General features: G+C 36.0%; 1 pseudogene; it reads right to left on the bottom strand.

Moving 5' to 3' along the window:
- Positions 1-215: 215 nt before the first annotated feature.
- Positions 216-1,853, bottom strand: LOC111906949 (F-box/kelch-repeat protein At3g06240-like; annotated as a pseudogene).
- Between the last annotated feature and the right edge of the window lie 4,884 nt (positions 1,854-6,737).

Consider the following 6,737-nt stretch of genomic DNA (forward strand, 5'->3'; position numbering starts at 1 on the left):
AAGCAAGATCTAAAGGGTGAATTAATTAAATCTAGAGCTCACATTAAAAATTAGCTAAGTTCGGTCTAGTATAAACAACTTTTATTAAATAGTTGAACAGAGGAAGCCTTTAAAACCACATTTGGAATATGAAAGGTTAGAATCCGATCAGCTATCAAGGCCAAGTAATTTCAAAACAAAAATATTATTACAATAGTCATGTTCAAAAGCTGTAAAACACGTTCTTCAGTAAACTTGAACCCTTAACAAATGCATATCTGATGAATAGAACGAAATGAAACATATATTTTAGAAGCAATATAAACCAAAATATCAAATGCATTACACTGACAAAAGAGAACCTGGAGAAATTTCACTACAAAGGTACATTTGCATAAGCCAAAAAAACATGAAAATAGTTAAACATACGATATCTTGCTTTCTCTTTTCACTTTCCTTTCACCATGTAACCATTCACCCAATTCGCAATCGTGAAACACTGCTACAGCTGATCTCACACTTGTCAGGTGCCACCCAAACAAGACTGTCAACATACTCAACAATTTTAAATATGCGATGTTCTTTATCCGATATTCTGAACTTTCTAATCTTGGTTGCAATCGGATCATACAAAGCTAGACCACCACTCTGATCTTGAAAACAAAACTCAATGCGTGATGTGAACCCATGTGGAACTATATTACCAAAGTGCGAAAAGACTCAGTGTTTCACCCATGATTTAGATACCCCACGTTCATTCATCACCCATACCTCACATCCTGCATCTACAACAGTTGACATCATACAAAGCTTCTCACCTAAACGCCCTAAAACATTCAACCGATTCATGTTGTAGCTAGTAGAGATTCTGGAAGAGGAATCTCAGAAAATGATTCGTCACCCAAATCAAATGCAACTATCACTTGTCGCTTACCCTTCAAATCAGAATAACAAAGCCAATGAAGATGGCCACCACGGCCATCTACATAAACTTCATCTTGATCTTCAACCCATGTGATGTGTGATGGAAACTTTTGAGTGATTAAATGCCACGAACCTTTTCTCATGCTATAAACCTCGACCTGCAGCCACTCTTTAACAACATCAGAAAGACCGCCAAAGAAGGATGCTAATGCATGATCAATTGGGGGTTTACTGAGAAAGCTTGTTAGCTTAACAACTTTATAATCGTCAGACTTAGGACCAAACCCAAAGCGCATAAATAAGCGAATCGGAAAAAATCCATAATATGGCGTAGAAATTGGCGGAAGAGTCACCACAGCAGAGAGAGAAGGGTTCCAAATGAGAAGGATAGAATTACGAATTGATTCGAAAGAAAGACAAACTAAGCCATTAACAGATCCAATAACTCTGCCAAGAGTATCATCATATTGTGGATTTACAGGAAGTGTAACGAAATCAGCGAGTTCAATACGAGGAGATTTAGAAGGGTGTGCTGTAAAAGGTTTAGAGTCAAAAGAAAAACTCTGAAACGAGACTAATAGAATTCCATCGTTGTTCTTGATAGAGCGATGAAGGTGGGATTTTACAAATGAAGGTTTAGATAAGAAAGCATTCCAGGACTTGGAGACAGACCTCATTTGTGCAAGTTGTTTCGCAAATAACCTGAGAAATATGTTTGACAGAATCTCGCTTGGGAGGTTCTCCATTGTTGATTATGGGTGTAGAGGTGAAGCAATTTTCGAGTGTGTAAGTAAATGTAAGGTCGATGGTTTTATAATACTTGTCGATCCTCTTTGGAAACCGTAGCAGTTTCCGTCGTTTAAATTCCAGGGTAGCAGAAACGTCACACAAAACCAAACAGTTGACTCATACCATTTATTCCTGTTCATTACGAGTTTACTACTATCCTTACCAAGGAAAAAAAAAAAAAAAAAAAAGAGGGCCTCCATTTAAAAAAATTAATACGTAGCCACAAAGTTATAGAAATGATTTCTGGAAAAAACTGAAGATTTATAGAAAATCGTTACAGAAATTGTCACATTTACAGAGTTATAAAAATGGTCCCTGAACCTAGAAACATGAGTTTTAGAGACGGACAAATCCGTTACAAATCCATCGCTAAAGATCATTTGCGACGGATCAACCACAGACATACTACATAGCCAATTAAAGGGTGGCTAATGACTTAGCTAGGGGTTAGCGACGGATTAGTTTTCTCTCTTGACGACCTTAGTGACAGAATATCCATTGCAAAATGGCACTTAATACTATTATTTAGGACATTGGCGACAAAACCTAATAACAATATTCCGTCGCTAATCCCTTGCAAACCTCTACATCTGTTTTTTTTAACCCGTCGTTAATCCCTCTCAGACTTTAGATGTGATTTTTTTTTTCTTTCCGTCACTGATCTGTCGCAAATTTAAGATGTGTTTTTTTTCTTTCCGTAGCTAATCCCTTGCAAATACATAATATCATTTGTTGTTTTGAATCTAAAACAAAATAATACCAAAAAATCAAATAGTTATATAAACCCAAAACAAATATTAACATTTAAATACCAAAAACATAGAATAATTATGCAACCCAAAACCAAACTTTAACATTAAAATACCAAAAGAATCTAACCATCAAAGTTTACCAAAACATCCATAAACATTAAATATCAAAGTTTAACATTGATTGATATTTGATTTCAAAGTATAATGTACCATAATTCTAAATTTCTTCTCATAATTTGCATTTCCGCATACACCTTCTCTGTTGCTTGATATCTTGTGTCCAAAAGAAGGATCAGAATGGAATTGGGTTCCAATTCTTTGTTGCTTGATATCTTGTGTCCAAAAGAAGGATCGGAATGGAATTGGATTCCTATTCTCGTTCATGGAATTAGGAAAACCCCTTTTCCAGTTAGTTTTTCCTGCAATGGAAGGGGACTTGGTTGCTTGATGTCTTCATACTTTTTTTTTGCTAGATTTAGGGTCTTTATTGGAAGCAGCTTATACAATAATAATATTACAATAATGGTCTCTATATAATAGCTAGATTGCCTCTATATAGGTCATGTCTAATATTAAAAATTCACAAATGGTAATTTCAAAAAAAAAAAAAAACAGGCACAAAATATTACATAAACGGTCCCCTTATTATAGTGATATTACATAATTGGTCCTTGTGTAATATCAATTTTATAGAAATGGTCCTTATGTAATATCGGAATTACAAAATCAGTCTACATGTAAGACAACATTACATTCACCGGCTCTATGTAATAACAAAATTATAGAAATGATCCATGTGTAACAAAGTATTACATAAATTACGTCAAAAATATGAGATTAGTAAACTCTCAACACGCAAGCATCCCAACTAGTTTAGATTAAATGTGGTTTCCAATAAACTTTCATCATGTCAACTAGCATTCCCATGGAACCCACAGAATATCTGTACACATTCTCGGTTTGGAGTTGATGTAGCATGAAGGTGTTTATTTATGGTGTTATAAGAATTAAACAATACGATGTTATATAATGTAGACAAAACTTCAAAAATGGTCCTTGTGGTTTCCAGGAATATCAAGTTTAATCCCTAAGTTCAAAAAAACTCACAGATAGTCCCTGTGGTTTCAAAACTTTTAACAAATGGTCCTTCCGCCTAACTCCGTCAGCTTTCTACCGTTAAGTGAGGGGCATTTTCGTCATTTCAATACACAGGGACCATTTATGAGGTTTTCTCTATTTCAAAAAAAAAAAAGAAAAAAATATAATTATTTAATTAAAGGGCCCCACTCTCTCTCTCTCTCTCTCTCTCTCTCTCTCTCTCTCTCTCCTAATTGGAAAATTGGGGAAAATTGACTTGTACATCCACCATACTCGTTTACCCCATTCCATTTTATCTTCATAGAAACAGGTCACGACCTTAATTGCTTCTCCAATCGCTACTCGATCATTTGGTTTGCGTTCGACTGCAAGTGACCCTGAAGGTCGACCATGGCTGCCTTTTCCTCATAATTCAGGAATCAATCTTCCTTCAAATTCAACAACAACAATCGATTCGATCAAGTAGGTGGGATCTACGAAGAGTTCTGGATGCGTGAGACTAGTGTTCGTTCGTGGGGATGTAAGGTTTCTTCTTCTTTTTTACTCTGGATAGACAGACTTTGAGGAAGGAAGAAGGTACAGTTGGTAAACTTGATAATAGGATCAAGCTTAGATCTTCGACTAACAATGTCTCCAAACTTCTTTCTGTTAATTTTATCACACAGCTCAGAAACCCTTTTCCCCTGGGTAACAATGTTTTTGAAACACTGAAGAACTTCACTTTAAATATTTAGTCCTCTATCAACAGAGGCGTGCATATGAGAAAGCTTAGCGGATCAACATTTTTCTTCATCCTTTCGTGCTATAGCATTGTGCTCCATCATGATTTCACTGACTTCTTCTAATGGAAGTCTCCATTCCTCACCTAAATCTCCCAAATTGACTATCACTTTGCTTTTAGGAGTTGAGAAACTGTCAGGGGTTGAGGAGCTACAAACTTCAGCAACATAAGCTCCCCCTGAGAAGGGATCCTTTTTTTTTCTTGGAATGAGTTGATCATCATCAAACTCAATGTCACTATGAGACCCTTGAGGAATCTCCCCATAAGAGAATGCATCAAGATAGATGACATTAAGAGGAACAACAGTTTACCGCATGAAATCTATATTCAAAAAACCTTCATAATATTCATAATCTTTATCAGTCTCAAATTGATTGTCAGTGTTTTCAGGTTCAGGATCTAGTTATGAGGAGGATAGGGTGTGCGAGGAGGAGGATGTGATGAAGGAGGATGTGGAGGAGGATTATTACCAGATGGGGGTGGTGAATGATCATTATGAGGAGAGTCAGAAGGAGTGTCTTCCACAATTTCATCATCTTTAATCAAGGCAATAATGCGTTTAATTTCAGCCATGTCGCTCTCAACTTTGGTTAGTCTTTCTCGAAGATTGGCAGCCTCTTGGCTCCACCGATTTCCTTCTTCGCCATAAGTGAACAACGAGAGGGGGGGGGGGGGAGAGTGGGGCCCTTTAATTAAATACTTATATTTTTTTCTTTTTTTTTTAAATAGAGAAAACCTCATAAATGGTCCCTGTGTATTGAAATGACGAAAATGCCCCTCACCTAACGGTAGAAAGCTGACGGAGTGAGGCGGAAGGACCATTTGTTAAAAGTTTTGAAACCACAAGGACTATCTGTGAGGTTTTTTGAACTTAGGGATTAAACTTGATATTCCTGGAAACCACAGGGACCATTTTTGAAGTTTTTTCTATAATGTAACATCCCATTTTTTTTTGAAGATAATATTTGAGAAAGTAATTATCTTTTTTTAATTGTAACAAAAGTTATTGAATAAAATGAACTTTCATCGGATAAGTTTGCAAAAGTATACAAAAAAATGATAAGTGTCCTTGAAAATTCATCATTTGTTTATATTGTTTGTGTTTGATTCTTTTGGTTTTCCCACACTAGAGGTTGTGGAGTTCCTCAATAAAGTTCAATGGCCGTGCATATTAATATTAAGACTTGAAGATCTATAAGTATATCTTTTCGTAAAACTTGTATTTATAGATCTTCAGGATATTAATATGCACGGCCATTGAACTCCATTGAGGAGCTCCAAAGCCTCTAGCGCAAGGAGGAAGAGTCGACTCCTTGTCTTCTACATATTGATTACAAGAGTCATGACGCTTCGTTATTCTAGGTGAGTAACATCGATTAGATCCAAACATTTTGCGCCTTTGCTGCCTCTTCCTTTTAATAGTTACCGTCGTCCATAACCAAAATGCAACACACCCTATAGGGTTGGGCTAAATAATATTTACCTATAATATGTTGGGCTGCAATGATGCCCCTCATTTTCTGCCCTGAGCTATACCCAATTCGCCCATGTATTAACAGCCCTGACTTTTAGTAGAATTAGTTTTGTCATATGTAAAATGTTAGCAGCACAACTTGTATCCTATTTGTCTTTCACCTTGATATAAAAGTTTTTTTTTTATCATGGTTACTTAAGTATATACTAATATTAGCAGTGAAATATCGTTTGAATTGCGTCAAATTAACATATGTCGTTATTAGACACATTCTATTGCTAACTTCAACTATTGCGGCAATTTAATTAGTGCATTTTCATCTACATCCATACGATATTCAACTAATTATACCACTATATGAGGATTTTGATGGGTTTTAGCCATATGAACATCCCTATGTGCACATGCAACCCTAATGCTTGGATCTAGGTTTCTCTAATTGATCATACATTGAATCCAAGACTTCTAATGGCTAATATACAATAATAACAAAATGAAATCAGAGATTAGAAGTTTACCTTGAATCACTTGCTTGATCTTCTTGTCCTTAAGGCTTTAGAGTCACAATTGTCACTCCTCTAATGGCTTACAAACACCAACTAGCAAGAAGATGATTTATGAGAGACGAGAGGGAATCAAATCGGCCAGGGTTTCTACTCAAAGCACAAGTCACGAATTCCCTTAGCCCTAGGGGTCTATTTATACTTGTAAGGTTCCTAGAGTTTCACCCTTAAACCCTAATTGGATAACTTAAGCCCTAAGCAATTCAAATCCTTTCCATGATAAGCCTTGGACGATTTTATGGCTATCCTTAGCCCTAGAAATCGTCCACCCCTTATCCATAAAGGATATATAGCCCGAAGTGCAACTATCAAACAATTGACAGTTTATACCCCTTTATTTAGTTAATCTCTTTAAGTCACCAAATCAATTCCTAATT

This window comes from Lactuca sativa, chromosome 8, assembly GCF_002870075.4.
Source record: "Lactuca sativa cultivar Salinas chromosome 8, Lsat_Salinas_v11, whole genome shotgun sequence".
In the NCBI taxonomy this organism is placed as follows: Eukaryota; Viridiplantae; Streptophyta; class Magnoliopsida; order Asterales; family Asteraceae; genus Lactuca; species Lactuca sativa.